Source organism: Gorilla gorilla, chromosome 18, assembly GCF_029281585.2.
Source record: "Gorilla gorilla gorilla isolate KB3781 chromosome 18, NHGRI_mGorGor1-v2.1_pri, whole genome shotgun sequence".
Taxonomy (NCBI): Eukaryota; Metazoa; Chordata; class Mammalia; order Primates; family Hominidae; genus Gorilla; species Gorilla gorilla.
This window is the reverse complement of record NC_073242.2, coordinates 63,195,880-63,214,880: the sequence shown is the minus strand read 5'-3', so window position 1 is coordinate 63,214,880 and position 19,001 is coordinate 63,195,880.

Below are 19,001 nucleotides of genomic sequence, written 5' to 3'. Positions count from 1 at the left end.
ATAGAATGGAATCAACCCTAGTGGAATGGAACGGAACGGAACGGAACGGAACGGAACGGAACGGAATGGAATAGAATGGAATCAACCCGAGTAGAACGAAATGGAATGGAATGGAATTGAATGGAACAGAATTCAATGGAATGGAATGGAATGGAATGGAATTCAATGGAATGGAATGGAATGGAATGGAATGGAATGGAATGGAGTTCAATGGAATGGAATGGAATGGAATGGAATGGAATGGAATGGAATCGAATGGAATCGAATGGAATCGAATGGAATGGAATGGAATAGAATGGAATCAACCCGAGTAGAACGGAATGGAATGGAATGGAACGGAATGGAACGAACCCGAATAGAACGGAACTGAACGGAATGGAACGGAACGGAACGGAACGGAGTGAAATGGAATGGAATGGAATCGAATGGAACCGAATGGAATGGAATGGAATGGAATGGAATGGAATGGAATGGAATGGAATGGAACCAACTAGAGTAGAATGGAATGGATTGGAAAGGAATGGAATGGAATGGAATGGAATGGAATGGAATGGAATGGAATGGAATGGAACGGAATCAACCCGAGTGGAGTGGAGTGGAGTGGAGTGGAGTGGAGTGGAGTGGAATGGAGTGGAATGGAATGGAATGGAATAGAATGGAATCAACCCGAGTAGAACGGAAAGGAACGGAATGGAACGGAATGGAACGGAACGGAACGGAACGGAACGGAACAGAATTCAATGGAATGGAACGGAATGGAATGGAATTCAATGGAATGGAACGGAATTCAATGGAATGGAATGGAATGGAATGGAACGGAACGGAACGGAATGGAACGAAACGGAACGGAACGGAACGGAACGGAACGGAATGGAATGGAATTCAATGGAATGGAATGGAATGGAATGGAATTCAATGGAATGGAATTCAATGGAATGGAATGGAATGGAATGGAATGGAATGGAATGGAACGGAATTCAATGGAATGGAATGGAATGGAATGGAATGGAATGGAATGGAATTCAAATGGAATGGAATGGAATGGAATGCAATGGAATGGAATGGAACGGAATTCAATGGAATGGAATGGAATGGAATGGAATTCTATGGAATGGAATGGAATCGAATGGAATCAAATGGAATCGAATGGAATCGAATGGAATCGAATGGAATGGAATGGATTGGAATGGAATAGAATGGAATCAACCCGAGTGGAATGGAACGGAACGGAACGGAACGGAACGGAACGGAAAGGAATGGAATAGAACGGAATCAATCCGAGTAGAACGGAATGGAGTGGAATGGAATTGAATGGAACAGAATTCAATGGAATGGAATGGAATGGAATGGAATTCAATGGAATGGAATGGAATGGAATGGAATGGAATGGAATGGAGTTCAATGGAATGGAATGGAATGGAATGGAATGGAATGGAATGGAATGGAATCGAATGGAATCGAATGGAATCGAATGGAATGGAATGGAATAGAATGGAATCAACCCGAGTAGAACGGAATGGAATGGAATGGAACGGAATGGAACGAACCCGAATAGAACGGAACTGAACGGAATGGAACGGAACGGAACGGAACGGAGTGAAATGGAATGGAATGGAATCGAATGGAACCGAATGGAATGGAATGGAATGGAATGGAATGGAATGGAATGGAATGGAATGGAATGGAATGGAACCAACTAGAGTAGAATGGAATGGATTGGAAAGGAATGGAATGGAATGGAATGGAATGGAATGGAATGGAATGGAATGGAATGGAATGGAACGGAATCAACCCGAGTGGAGTGGAGTGGAGTGGAGTGGAGTGGAGTGGAGTGGAATGGAGTGGAATGGAATGGAATGGAATAGAATGGAATCAACCCGAGTAGAAGGGAATGGAATGGAATGGAATGGAATGGAACGGAATGGAACAGAATGGAATGGAACGGAACGGAACGGAACGGAATGGAATTTAACGAACCCGAGTAGAACGGAATGGAATGGAATGGAATGGAATGGAATGGAATGGAATGGAATGGAATCGAATCGAATGGAATGGAATGGAATGGAATGGAATGGAATGGAATGGAATGCAATGGAATGGAATCAACCCGAGTAGAACGGAATGGAATGGAATGGAATGGAATGGAATGGAATGGAACAGAACGCAATGGAACGGAACGGAACAGAACGGAATGGAAAGGAATGATCAACCCGAGAAGAACGGAATGGAATGGAATGGAATGGAATTCAATGGAATAGAATGGAATGGAATGGAATGGAATGGAATGGAATGGAATGGAATGGAATGGAATGGAATGGAATCGAATGGAATCGAATGGAATCGATTGGAATGGAATGGAATGGAATGGAATGGAATGGAATGGAATTGAATGGAATCGAATGGAATCGAATGGAATGGAATGGAATAGAATGGAATCAACCCGAGTAGAATGGAATGGAATGGAATGGAATGGAATGGAATGGAATCGAATGGAATCGAATGGAATGGAATGGAATAGAATGGAATCAACCCGAGTAGATCGGAATGGAATGGAATGGAATGGAATGGAATGGAACGGAATGGAAGGAATGGAATGGAATTCAATGGAATAGAATGGAATGGAATGGAATGGAATGGAATGGAATGGAATTGAATGGACTTGAATGGAATCGAATGGAATGTAATGGAATAGAATGGAATCAACCCGAGTAGAACGGAATGGAATGGAATGGAATGGAACGGAATTCAATGCAATGGATCGGAATTCAATGGAATGGAACGGAATGGAACGGAACATAATAGAACTTAATGGAATGGAATGGAATGGAATGGAATGGAATGGAACGGAATGGAATGGAACGGAATGGAATGGAATGGAATTCAATGGAATGGAATGGAATGGAATGGAATGGAATGGAATGGAATGGAATGGAATCGAATTGAATCGAATGGAATCGAATGGAATAGAATGGAATAGAATGGAATGGAATGGAATAGAATGGAATCAACCCGAGTAGAACGGAACGGAACGGAACGGAACGGAACGGAACGGAAAGGAATGGAATGGAATGGAACGGAATTCAATGCAATGGAACGGAATTCAATGGAATGGAACGGAATGGAATGGAATGGAACGGAACGGAATGGAAAGGAATGGAATGGAATGGAATGGAATGGAACGGAATGGAATGGAACGGAATGGAATGGAATGGAATGGAATGGAATTCAATGGAATGGAATGGAATTCAATGGAATGGAATTCTATGGAATTCAATGGAATGGAATGGAATGGAATGGAATGGAATGGAATTCAATGGAATGGAATGGAATCGAATGGAATGGAATGGAATGGAATTCCATGGAATTCCATGGAATGGAATGGAATGGAATGGAATTCAATGGAAAAGAATGGAATGGAATGAAATCAACACAAGTAGAAAGGAATGGAACGGAATGGAACGAACCCGAATAGAACGGAACTGAACGGAATGGAACGGAACGGAACGGAACGGAGTGAAATGGAATGGAATGGAATTGAATGGAACAGAATTCAATGGAATGGAATGGAATGGAATGGAATTCAATGGAATGGAATGGAATGGAATGGAATGGAATGGAATGGAGTTCAATGGAATGGAATGGAATGGAATGGAATGGAATGGAATGGAATGGAATCGAATGGAATCGAATGGAATCGAATGGAATGGAATGGAATAGAATGGAATCAACCCGAGTAGAACGGAACGGAACGGAACGGAACGGAACGGAAAGGAATGGAATGGAATGGAATTGAATGGAATGGAACGGAATTCAATGGAATGGTATGGAATTGAATGGAATTCAATGGAATGGAATGGAATCGAATGGAATCGAATGGAATCGAATGGATTCGAATGGAATCGACTGGAATCGAATGGAATGGAATGGAATAGAATGGAATCAACCCGAGTAGAACGGAAAGGAACGGAATGGAACGGAATGGAACGGAACGGAACGGAACGGAACAGAATTCAATGGAATGGAACGGAATGGAATGGAATTCAATGGAATGGAACGGAATTCAATGGAATGTAATGGAATGGAATGGAACGGAACGGAACGGAACGGAACGAAACGGAACGGAACGGAACGGAACGGAACGGAATGGAATGGAATTCAATGGAATGGAATGGAATGGAATGGAATTCAATGGAATGGAATTCAATGGAATGGAATGGAATGGAATGGAATGGAATGGAATGGAACGGAATTCAATGGAATGGAATGGAATGGAATGGAATGGAATGGAATTCAAATGGAATGGAATGGAATGGAATGCAATGGAATGGAATGGAACGGAATTCAATGGAATGGAATGGAATGGAATGGAATTCTATGGAATGGAATGGAATCGAATGGAATCAAATGGAATCGAATGGAATCGAATGGAATCGAATGGAATGGAATGGAATGGAATGGAATAGAATGGAATCAACCCGAGTGGAATGGAACGGAACGGAACGGAACTGAATGGAACGGAACGGAACGGAATGGAATAGAATGGAATCAACCCGAGTAGAACGGAATGGAATGGAATGGAATTGAATGGAACAGAATTCAATGGAATGGAATGGAATGGAATGGAATTCAATGGAATGGAATGGAATGGAATGGAATGGAATGGAATGGAATGGAGTTCAATGGAATGGAATGGAATGGAATGGAATGGAATGGAATGGAATCGAATGGAATCGAATGGAATCGAATGGAATGGAATGGAATAGAATGGAATCAACCCGAGTAGAACGGAATGGAATGGAATGGAACGGAATGGAACGAACCCGAATAGAACGGAACTGAACGGAATGGAACGGAACGGAACGGAACGCAGTGAAATGGAATGGAATGGAATCGAATGGAACCGAATGGAATGGAATGGAATGGAATGGAATGGAATGGAATGGAATGGAACCAACTAGAGTAGAATGGAATGGATTGGAAAGGAATGGAATGGAATGGAATGGAATGGAATGGAATGGAATGGAATGGAATGGAACGGAATCAACCCGAGTGGAGTGGAGTGGAGTGGAGTGGAGTGGAGTGGAGTGGAATGGAGTGGAATGGAATGGAATGGAATAGAATGGAATCAACCCGAGTAGAACGGAATGGAATGGAATGGAATGGAATGGAACGGAATGGAACAGAACGGAATGGAACGGAACGGAACGGAACGGAATGGAATTTAACGAACCCGAGTAGAACGGAATGGAATGGAATGGAATGGAATGGAATGGAATGGAATGGAATGGAACGGAATGGAACAGAACGGAATGGAACGGAACGGAACGGAACGGAATGGAATTTAACGAACCCGAGTAGAACGGAATGGAATGGAATGGAATGGAATGGAATGGAATGGAATGGAATGGAATCGAATCGAATGGAATGGAATGGAATGGAATGGAATGGAATGGAATGGAATGGAATGCAATGGAATGGAATCAACCCGAGTAGAACGGAATGGAATGGAATGGAATGGAATGGAACAGAACGCAATGGAACGGAACGGAACAGAACGGAATGGAAAGGAATGATCAACCCGAGAAGAACGGAATGGAATGGAATGGAATGGAATTCAATGGAATAGAATGGAATGGAATGGAATGGAATGGAATGGAATGGAATGGAATGGAATGGAATCGAATGGAATCGAATGGAATCGATTGGAATGGAATGGAATGGAATGGAATGGAATGGAATGGAATGGAATCGAATCAACCCGAGTAGATCGGAATGGAATGGAATGGAATGGAATGGAACGGAATGGAAGGAATGGAATGGAATTCAATGGAATAGAATGGAATGGAATGGAATGGAATGGAATGGAATGGAATTGAATGGACTTGAATGGAATCGAATGGAATGTAATGGAATAGAATGGAATCAACCCGAGTAGAACGGAATGGAATGGAATGGAATGGAATGGAATGGAACGGAATGGAACGGAACGGAATGGAACGGAACGGAACGGAATGGAACGCAACGCAACGGAACGGAACGGAATGGAACAGAACTGAAAGGAATGGAATGGAATGAAATCAACCCGAGCAGAACGGAATGGAATGGAGTGGAACGGAATGGAATTCAATGGAATAGAATGGAATGGAATGGAATGGAATGGAATGGAATGGAATGGAATCGAATGGAATCGAATGGAATCGAATGGAATGGATTGGAATAGAATGGAATCAACCCGAGTAGAACGGAATGGAATGGAATGGAACGGAATGGAACGAACCCGAATAGAACGGAACTGAACGGAATGGAACGGAACGGAACGGAACGGAGCGGAGTGAAATGGAATGGAATGGAATCGAATGGAACCGAATGGAATGGAATGGAATGGAATGGAATGGAATGGAACGGAAAGGAACGGAACGCAACGGAATGGAATGGAATGATAAACCCGAGTAGAACGGAATGGAATGGAATGGAATGGAATGGAATGGAATGGAACGAACCCGAGTAGAACGGAACAGAACGGAACGGAACGGAACTGAACGGAACGGAACGGAATGGAGTGAAATGGAATGGAATGGAATCGAATGGAATGGAATGGAATGGAATGGAATGGAATGGAATGGAATGGAATCGAATCGAATGGAATGGAATGGAATGGAATGGAATGGAATGGAATGGAATGAAATGGAATGGAATCAACCCGAGTAGAACGTAATGGAATGGAATGGAATGGAATGGAATGGAATGGAATGGAATGGAATGGAATGGAATGGAATGGAATTCAGTGGAATAGAGTGGAATGGAATGGAATGGAATGGAATGGAATGGAATGGAATGGAATCGAATCGAATGGAATGGAATGGAATGGAATGGAATGGAATGGAAAGGAATGGAATGGAATTGAATGGAATGGAATCAACCCGAGTAGAACGGAATGGAATGGAATGGAATGGAATGGAATGGAATCAACCCGAGTAGAACGGAATGCAATGGAATGGAATGGAATGGAATGGAATGGAACGGAACGGACCCGAGTAGAACGGAACGGAACGGAACGGAAAGGAACGGAACGGAATGGAGTGAAATGGAATGGAATGGAATGGAATGGAATCGAATGGAATGGAATGGAATGGAATGGAATGGAATAGAATCGAATCGAATCGAATGGAATCGAATTTAATGGAATGGAATGGAATGGAATGGAATGGAATGGAATTCAATGGAATGGAACGGAATTCAATGGAATGGAATGGAATGGAATGGAACGGAATGGAACGGAACGGAACGGAACGGAATGGAATGGAATGAACCCGAGTAGAACGGAATGGAATGGAATGGAATGGAATCGAATGGAATGGAATGGAATAGAATGGAATCAACCCGAGTAGAACGGAATGGAACGGAATGGAATGGAATGGAACGGAACGGAACGGAACGGAATTCAATGGAATTGAACGGAATGGAATGGAATTCAATGGAATGGAACGGAATTCAATGGAATGGAATGGAACGGAACGGAACGGAACGGAACGGAACGGAATGGAATGGAATTCAATGGAATGGAATGGAATGGAATGGAATGGAATGGAATTGAATGGAATGGAACGGAATTCAATGGAATGGAATGGAATGGAATGGATTTCAATGGAATGGAATGCAATCGAATGGAATCGAATGGAATCGAATGGAATCGATTGGAATCGAATGGAATCGAATGGAATGGAATGGAATAGAATGGAATCAACACGAGTGGAATGGAACGGAACGGAACGGAACGGAACGGAACGGAACAGAATGGAATAGAATGGAATCAACCCGAGTAGAAAGGAATGGAATGGAATGGAATTGAATGGAACAGAATTCAATGGAATGGAATGGAATGGAATGGAATGGAATTCTATGGAATGGAATGGAATGGAATGGAATGGAATGGAATGGAATCGAATGGAATCGAATGGAATCGAATGGAATGGAATGGAATAGAATGGAATCAATCCGAGTAGAACGGAACGGAACGGAACGGAACGGAACGGAAAGGAATGGAATGGAATGGAACGGAATTCAATGCAATGGATCGGAATTCAATGGAATGGAACGGAATGGAACGGAACGTAATGGAACGGAATGGAATGGAATGGAATGGAATGGAATGGAATGGAACGGAATGGAATGGAACGGAATGGAATGGAATGGAATTCAATGGAATGGAATGGAATTCCATGGAATGGAATGGAATGGAATGGAATGGAATCGAATCGAATGGAATGGAATGGAATGGAATGGAATGGAATGGAATGCAATGGAATGGAATCAACCCGAGTAGAACGGAATGGAATGGAATGGAATGGAATGGAACAGAACGCAATGGAACGGAACGGAACAGAACGGAATGGAAAGGAATGATCAACCCGAGAAGAACGGAATGGAATGGAATGGAATGGAATTCAATGGAATAGAATGGAATGGAATGGAATGCAATGGAATGGAATGGAATGGAATGGAATGGAATGGAATCGAATGGAATCGAATGGAATCGATTGGAATGGAATGGAATGGAATGGAATGGAATGGAATGGAATGGAATGGAATCGAATCAACCCGAGTTGATCGGAATGGAATGGAATGGAATGGAATGGAACGGAATGGAAGGAATGGAATGGAATTCAATGGAATAGAATGGAATGGAATGGAATGGAATGGAATGGAATGGAATTGAATGGACTTGAATGGAATCGAATGGAATGTAATGGAATAGAATGGAATCAACCCGAGTAGAACGGAATGGAATGGAATGGAATGGAATGGAATGGAACGGAATGGAACGGAACGGAATGGAACGGAACGGAACGGAATGGAACGCAACGCAATGGAACGGAACGGAATGGAATGGAATGGAATGGAATGGAACGGAATGGAACGGAACGGAATGGAACGGAACGGAACGGAATGGAACGCAACGCAACGGAACGGAACGGAATGGAACGGAACTGAAAGGAATGGAATGGAATGAAATCAACCCGAGCAGAACGGAATGGAACGGAGTGGAACGGAATGGAATTCAATGGAATAGAATGGAATGGAATGGAATGGAATGGAATGGAATGGAATGGAATGGAATGGAATCGAATGGAATCGAATGGAATCGAATGGAATGGATTGGAATAGAATGGAATCAACCCGAGTAGAACGGAATGGAATGGAATGGAACGGAATGGAACGAACCCGAATAGAACGGAACTGAACGGAATGGAACGGAACGGAACGGAACGGAACGGAGTGAAATGGAATGGAATGGAATCGAATGGAACCGAATGGAATGGAATGGAATGGAATGGAATGGAATGGAACGGAAAGGAACGGAACGCAACGGAATGGAATGGAATGATAAACCCGAGTAGAACGGAATGGAATGGAATGGAATGGAATGGAATGGAATGGAACGAACCCGAGTAGAACGGAACAGAACGGAACGGAACGGAACGGAACGGAACGGAACGGAATGGAGTGAAATGGAATGGAATGGAATCGAATGGAATGGAATGGAATGGAATGGAATGGAATGGAATGGAATCGAATCGAATCGAATCGAATCGAATGGAATGGAATGGAATGGAATGGAATGGAATGGAATGGAATGGAATGGAATGGAATGGAATGGAATGGAATCAACCCGAGTAGAACGTAATGGCATGGAATGGAATGGAATGGAATGGAATGGAATGGAATGGAATGGAATGGAATGGAATTCAGTGGAATAGAGTGGAATGGAATGGAATGGAATGGAATGGAATGGAATGGAATGGAATGGAATCGAATCGAATGGAATGGAATGGAATGGAATCAATCCGAGTAGAACGGAACGGAACGGAACGGAACGGAACGGAAAGGAATGGAATGGAATGGAACGGAATTCAATGCAATGGATCGGAATTCAATGGAATGGAACGGAATGGAACGGAACGTAATGGAACGGAATGGAATGGAATGGAATGGAATGGAATGGAATGGAACGGAATGGAATGGAACGGAATGGAATGGAATGGAATTCAATGGAATGGAATGGAATTCCATGGAATGGAATGGAATGGAATGGAATTCCATGGAATGGAATGGAATGGAATGGAATGGAATCGAATCGAATGGAATGGAATGGAATGGAATGGAATGGAATGGAATGCAATGGAATGGAATCAACCCGAGTAGAACGGAATGGAATGGAATGGAATGGAATGGAACAGAACGCAATGGAACGGAACGGAACAGAACGGAATGGAAAGGAATGATCAACCCGAGAAGAACGGAATGGAATGGAATGGAATGGAATTCAATGGAATAGAATGGAATGGAATGGAATGCAATGGAATGGAATGGAATGGAATGGAATGGAATGGAATCGAATGGAATCGAATGGAATCGATTGGAATGGAATGGAATGGAATGGAATGGAATGGAATGGAATGGAATGGAATGGAATCGAATCAACCCGAGTTGATCGGAATGGAATGGAATGGAATGGAATGGAACGGAATGGAAGGAATGGAATGGAATTCAATGGAATAGAATGGAATGGAATGGAATGGAATGGAATGGAATGGAATTGAATGGACTTGAATGGAATCGAATGGAATGTAATGGAATAGAATGGAATCAACCCGAGTAGAACGGAATGGAATGGAATGGAATGGAATGGAATGGAACGGAATGGAACGGAACGGAATGGAACGGAACGGAACGGAATGGAACGCAACGCAATGGAACGGAACGGAATGGAATGGAATGGAATGGAATGGAACGGAATGGAACGGAACGGAATGGAACGGAACGGAACGGAATGGAACGCAACGCAACGGAACGGAACGGAATGGAACGGAACTGAAAGGAATGGAATGGAATGAAATCAACCCGAGCAGAACGGAATGGAACGGAGTGGAACGGAATGGAATTCAATGGAATAGAATGGAATGGAATGGAATGGAATGGAATGGAATGGAATGGAATGGAATGGAATCGAATGGAATCGAATGGAATCGAATGGAATGGATTGGAATAGAATGGAATCAACCCGAGTAGAACGGAATGGAATGGAATGGAACGGAATGGAACGAACCCGAATAGAACGGAACTGAACGGAATGGAACGGAACGGAACGGAACGGAACGGAGTGAAATGGAATGGAATGGAATCGAATGGAACCGAATGGAATGGAATGGAATGGAATGGAATGGAATGGAACGGAAAGGAACGGAACGCAACGGAATGGAATGGAATGATAAACCCGAGTAGAACGGAATGGAATGGAATGGAATGGAATGGAATGGAATGGAACGAACCCGAGTAGAACGGAACAGAACGGAACGGAACGGAACGGAACGGAACGGAACGGAATGGAGTGAAATGGAATGGAATGGAATCGAATGGAATGGAATGGAATGGAATGGAATGGAATGGAATGGAATCGAATCGAATCGAATCGAATCGAATGGAATGGAATGGAATGGAATGGAATGGAATGGAATGGAATGGAATGGAATGGAATGGAATGGAATCAACCCGAGTAGAACGTAATGGCATGGAATGGAATGGAATGGAATGGAATGGAATGGAATGGAATGGAATGGAATGGAATTCAGTGGAATAGAGTGGAATGGAATGGAATGGAATGGAATGGAATGGAATGGAATGGAATGGAATGGAATCGAATCGAATGGAATGGAATGGAATGGAATGGAATGGAATGGAATGGAAAGGAATGGAATGGAATTGAATGGAATGGAATCAACCCGAGTAGAACGGAATGGAATGGAATGGAATGGAATGGAATGGAATGGAATCAACCCGAGTAGAACGGAATGCAATGGAATGGAATGGAATGGAATGGAATGGAACGGAACGGACCCGAGTAGAACGGAACAGAACGGAACGGAACGGAACGGAACGGAACGGAATGGAGTGAAATGGAATGGAATGGAATCGAGTGGAATGGAATGGAATGGAATGGAATGGAATGGAATAGAATCGAATGGAATGGAATGGAATGGAATGGAATGGAATGGAATGGAATAGAATCGAATCGAATCGAATGGAATCGAATTTAATGGAATGGAATGGAATGGAATGGAATGGAATGGAATTCAAAGGAATGGAACGGAATTCAATGGAATGGAATGGAATGGAATGGAACGGAACGGAACGGAACGGAACGGAACGGAACGGAAAGGAACGGAATGGAATGGAATGAACCCGAGTAGAACGGAATGGAACGGAATGGAATGGAATCGAATGGAATGGAATGGAATAGAATGGAATCAACCCGAGTAGAACGGAATGGAACGGAATGGAATGGAATGGAACGGAACGGAACGGAACGGAATTCAATGGAATTAAACGGAATGGAATGGAATTCAATGGAATGGAACGGAATTCAATGGAATGGAATGGAATGGAATGGAACGGAACGGAACGGAACGGAACGGAACGGAACGGAACGGAATGGAATGGAATTCAATGGAATGGAATGGAATGGAATGGAATGGAATGGAATGGATTTGAGTGGAATGGAACGGAATTCAATGGAATGGAATGGAATGGAATGGAATTCAATGGAATGGAATGCAATCGAATGGAATCGAATGGAATCGAATGGAATCGATTGGAATCGAATGGAATCGAATGGAATGGAATGGAATAGAATGGAATCAACACGAGTGGAATGGAACGGAATGGAACGGAACGGAACGGAACGGAACGGAATGGAATAGAATGGAATCAACCCGAGTAGAACGGAATGGAATGGAATGGAATTGAATGGAACAGAATTCAATGGAATGGAATGGAATGGAATGGAATTCAATGGAATGGAATGGAATGGAATGGAATGGAATTCAATGGAATGGAATGGAATGGAATGGAATGGAATGGAATGGAATGGAATGGAATGGAATCGAATGGAATCGAATGGAATGGAATGGAATAGAATGGAATCAATCCGAGTAGAACGGAACGGAACGGAACGGAACGGAAAGGAATGGAATGGAATGGAACGGAATTCAATGCAATGGATCGGAATTCAATGGAATGGAACGGAATGGAACGGAACGTAATGGAACGGAATGGAATGGAATGGAATGGAATGGAATGGAATGGAACGGAATGGAATGGAACGGAATGGAATGGAATGGAATTCAATGGAATGGAATGGAATGGAATGGAATGGAATGGAATGGAATCGAATAGAATCGAATGGAATCGAATGGAATAGAATGGAATAGAATGGAATGGAATGGAATAGAATGGAATCAACCCGAGTAGAACGGAACGGAACGGAACGGAACGGAACGGAAAGGAATGGAATGGAATGGAACGGAATTCAATGCAATGGAACGGAATTCAATGGAATGGAACGGAATGGAACGGAATGGAACGGAACGGAATGGAAAGGAATGGAATGGAATGGAATGGAATGGAATGGAATGGAACGGAATGGAATGGAATGGAATGGAATGGAATTCCATGGAATGGAATGGAATTCAATGGAATGGAATTCTATGGAATTCAATGGAATGGAATGGAATGGAATGGAATGGAATGGAATGGAATTCAATGGAATGCAATGGAATCGAATGGAATGGAATGGAATGGAATTCCATGGAATTCCATGGAATGGAATGGAATGGAATGGAATGGAATGGAATTCAATGGAATGGAATGGAATGGAATGAAATCAACACAAGTAGAAAGGAATGGAACGGAACGGAATGGAATGGAATGAACCCGAGTAGAACGGAATGGAATGGAATGGAATGGAATGGAAAGGAATGGAATCGAGTGGAATGGAATGGAATAGAATGGAATCAACCCGAGTAGAACGGAATGGAACGGAATGGAACGGAATGGAACGGAACGGAACGGAACGGAACGGAACGGAATTCAATGGAATGGAACGGAATGGAATGGAATTCAATGGAATGGAACGGAATTCAATGGAATGGAAAGGAATGGAATGGAACGGAACGGAACGGAACGGAACGGAACGGAATGGAATGGAATTCAATGGAATGGATTGGAATGGAATGGAATTCAATCTAATGGAATTCAATGGAATGGAATGGAATGGAATGGAATGGAATGGAATGGAACGGAATTCATTGGAATGGAATGGAATGGAATGGAATTCAATGGAATGGAATGGAATTCAATGGAATGGAATGGAATGGAATGGAATGGAATGGAATGGAATGGAATCGAATGGAATCGAATGGAATCGAATGGAATGGAATGGAATAGAATGGAATCAACCCGAGTAGAACGGAAAGGAACGGAATGGAACGGAATGGAACGGAACGGAACGGAACGGAACGGAACAGAATTCAATGGAATGGAACGGAATGGAATGGAATTCAATGGAATGGAACGGAATTCAATGGAATGGAATGGAATGGAATGGAACGGAACGGAACGGAACGGAACGAAACGGAACGGAACGGAACGGAACGGAACGGAACGGAATGGAATGGAATTCAATGGAATGGAATGGAATGGAATGGAATTCAATGGAATGGAATTCAATGGAATGGAATGGAATGGAATGGAATGGAATGGAATAGAACGGAATTCAATGGAATGGAATGGAATGGAATGGAATTCAATGGAATGGAATGGAATTCAATGGAATGGAATGGAATGGAATGGAATGGAATGGAAACGAATGGAATCGAATGGAATCGAATGGAATGGAATGGAATGGAATGGAATAGAATGGAATCAACAAGAGTGGAATGGAATGGAATGGAATGGTATGGAATGGAATGGAATGGAATGGAATGGAATGGAATGGAATTCAAATGGAATGGAATGGAATGGAATGCAATGGAATGGAATGGAACGGAATTCAATGGAATGGAATGGAATGGAATGGAATTCTATGGAATGGAATGGAATCGAATGTAATCAAATGGAATCGAATGGAATCGAATGGAATGGAATGGAATGGAATGGAATGGAATGGAATAGAATGGAATCAACCCGAGTGGAATGGAACGGAACGGAACGGAATGGAACGGAACGGAACGGAATGGAATAGAATGGAATCAACCCGAGTAGAACGGAATGGAATGGAATGGAATTGAATGGAACAGAATTCAATGGAATGGAATGGAATGGAATGGAATTCAATGGAATGGAATGGAATGGAATGGAATGGAATGGAATGGAATGGAATGGAATGGAATGGAATGGAATGGAATGGAGTTCAATGGAATGGAATGGAATGGAATGGAATGGAATGGAATGGAATGGAATGGAATCGAATGGAATCGAATGGAATGAAATGGAATAGAATGGAATCAACCCGAGTAGAACGGAATGGAATGGAATGGAACGGAATGGAACGAACCCGAATAGAACGGAACTGAACGGAATGGAACGGAACGGAACGGAACGGAGTGAAATGGAATGGAATGGAATCGAATGGAACAGAATGGAATGGAATGGAATGGAATGGAATGGAATGGAATGGAACGGAATGGAATGGAATGGAATGGAATGGAATTCAATGGAATGGAATGGAATTCAATGGAATGGAATTCTATGGAATTCAATGGAATGGAATGGAATGGAATGGAATGGAATGGAATGGAATTCAATGGAATGGAATGGAATCGAATGGAATGGAATGGAATGGAATTCCATGGAATTCCATGGAATGGAATGGAATGGAATGGAATGGAATGGAATGGAATTCAATGGAATAGAATGGAATGGAATGAAATCAACTCAAGTAGAAAGGAATGGAACGGAACGGAATGGAATGGAATGAACCCGAGTAGAACGGAATGGAATGGAATGGAATGGAATGGAAAGGAATGGAATCGAGTGGAATGGAATGGAATAGAATGGAATCAACCCGAGTAGAACGGAATGGAACGGAATGGAACGGAATGGAACGGAACGGAACGGAACGGAACGGAACGGAACGGAATTCAATGGAATGGAGTGGAATGGAATGGAATTCAATGGAATGGAACGGAATTCAATGGAATGGAAAGGAATGGAATGGAACGGAACGGAACGGAACGGAACGGAATGGAATGGAATTCAATGGAATGGATTGGAATGGAATGGAATTCAATCTAATGGAATTCAATGGAAAGGAATGGAATGGTATGGAATGGAATGGAATGGAACGGAATTCAATGGAATGGAATGGAATGGAATGGAATTCAATGGAATGGAATGGAATTCAATGGAATGGAATGGAATGGAATGGAATGGAATCGAATGGAATCGAATGGAATCGAATGGAATGGAATGGAATAGAATGGAATCAACCCGAGTAGAACGGAAAGGAACGGAATGGAACGGAATGGAACGGAACGGAACGGAACGGAACGGAACAGAATTCAATGGAATGGAACGGAATGGAATGGAATTCAATGGAATGGAACGGAATTCAATGGAATGGAATGGAATGGAATGGAACGGAACGGAACGGAACGGAACGAAACGGAACGGAACGGAACGGAACGGAACGGAACGGAATGGAATGGAATTCAATGGAATGGAATGGAATGGAATGGAATTCAATGGAATGGAATTCAATGGAATGGAATGGAATGGAATGGAAAGGAATGGAACGGAATTCAATGGAATGGAATGGAATGGAATGGAATTCAATGGAATGGAATGGAATTCAATGGAATGGAATGGAATGGAATGGAATGGAAACGAATGGAATCGAATGGAATCGAATGGAATCGAATGGAATGGAATGGAATGGAATGGAATCAACCCGAGTGGAATGGAATGGAATGGAATGGTATGGAATGGAATGGAATGGAATGGAATGGAATGGAATGGAATGGAATGGAATTCAAATGGAATGGAATGGAATGGAATGCAATGGAATGGAATGGAACGGAATTCAATGGAATGGAATGGAATGGAATGGAATTCTATGGAATGGAATGGAATCGAATGGAATCAAATGGAATCGAATGGAATCGAATGGAATCGAATGGAATGGAATGGAATGGAATGGAATAGAATGGAATCAACCCGAGTGGAATGGAACGGAACGGAACGGAACGGAACGGAACGGAACGGAACGGAATGGAATAGAATGGAATCAACCCGAGTAAAACGGAATGGAATGGAATGGAATTGAATGGAAAAGAATTCAATGGAATGGAATGGAATGGAATGGAATTCAATGGAATGGAATGGAATGGAATGGAATGGAATGGAATGGAATGGAATGGAGTTCAATGGAATGGAATGGAATGGAATGGAATGGAATGGAATGGAATGGAATGGAATGGAATGGAATCGAATGGAATCGAATGGAATGAAATGGAATAGAATGGAATCAACCCGAGTAGAACGGAATGGAATGGAATGGAACGGAATGGAACGAACCCGAATAGAACGGAACTGAACGGAATGGAACGGAACGGAACGGAACGGAGTGAAATGGAATGGAATGGAATCGAATGGAACCGAATGGAATGGAATGGAATGGAATGGAATGGAATGGAATGGAATGGAACCAACTAGAGTAGAATGGAATGGATTGGAAAGGAATGGAATGGAATGGAATGGAATGGAATGGAATGGAATGGAATGGAATGGAATGGAATGGAATGGAATGGAACGGAATCAACCCGAGTGGAGTGGAGTGGAGTGGAGTGGAGTGGAGTGGAGTGGAATGGAGTGGAATGGAATGGAATGGAATAGAATGGAATCAACCCGAGTAGAACGGAATGGAATGGAATGCAATGGAATGGAACGGAATGGAACAGAACGGAATGGAACGGAATGGAACGGAACGGAATGGAATTTAACGAACCCGAGTAGAACGGAATGGAATGGAATGGAATGGAATGGAATGGAATGGAATGGAATCGAATCGAATGGAATGGAATGGAATCGAATGGAATGGAATGGAATGCAATGGAATGGAATCAACCCGAGTAGAACGGAATGGAATGGAATGGAATGGAATGGAATGGAACAGAACGCAATGGAACGGAACGGAACAGAACGGAATGGAAAGGAATGATCAACCCGAGAAGAACGGAATGGAATGGAATGGAATGGAATTCAATGGAATAGAATGGAATGGAATGGAATGGAATGGAATGGAATGGAATGGAATGGAATGGAATGGAATCGAATGGAATCGATTGGAATGGAATGGAATGGAATGGAATGGAATGGAATGGAATGGAATGGAATGGAATGGAATCGAATCAACCCGAGTAGATCGGAATGGAATGGAATGGAATGGAATGGAACGGAATGGAAGGAATGGAATGGAATTCAATGGAATAGAATGGAATGGAATGGGATGGAATGGAATGGAATGGAATGGAATGGAATTGAATGGACTTGAATGGAATCGAATGGAATGTAATGGAATAGAATGGAATCAACCCGAGTAGAACGGAATGGAATGGAATGGAATGGAATGGAACGGAATGGAACGGAACGGAATGGAACGGAACGGAACGGAATGGAACGCAACGCAACGGAACGGAACGGAATGGAACGGAACTGAAAGGAATGGAATGGAATGAAATCAACCCGAGCAGAACGGAATGGAATGGAGTGGAACGGAATGGAATTCAATGGAATAGAATGGAATGGAATGGAATGGAATGGAATGGAATGGAATGGAATCGAATGGAATCGAATGGAATCGAATGGAATGGATTGGAATAGAATGGAATGAACCCGAGTAGAACGGAATGGAATGGAATGGAACGGAATGGAACGAACCCGAAGAGAACGGAACTGAACGGAATGGAACGGAACGGAACGGAACGGAACGGAGTGAAATGGAATGGAATGGAATCGAATGGAACCGAATGGAATGGAATGGAATGGAATGGAATGGAATGGAACGGAAAGGAACGGAACGCAACGGAATGGAATGGAATGATAAACCCGAGTAGAACGGAATGGAATGGAATGGAATGGAATGGAATGGAACGAACCCGAGTAGA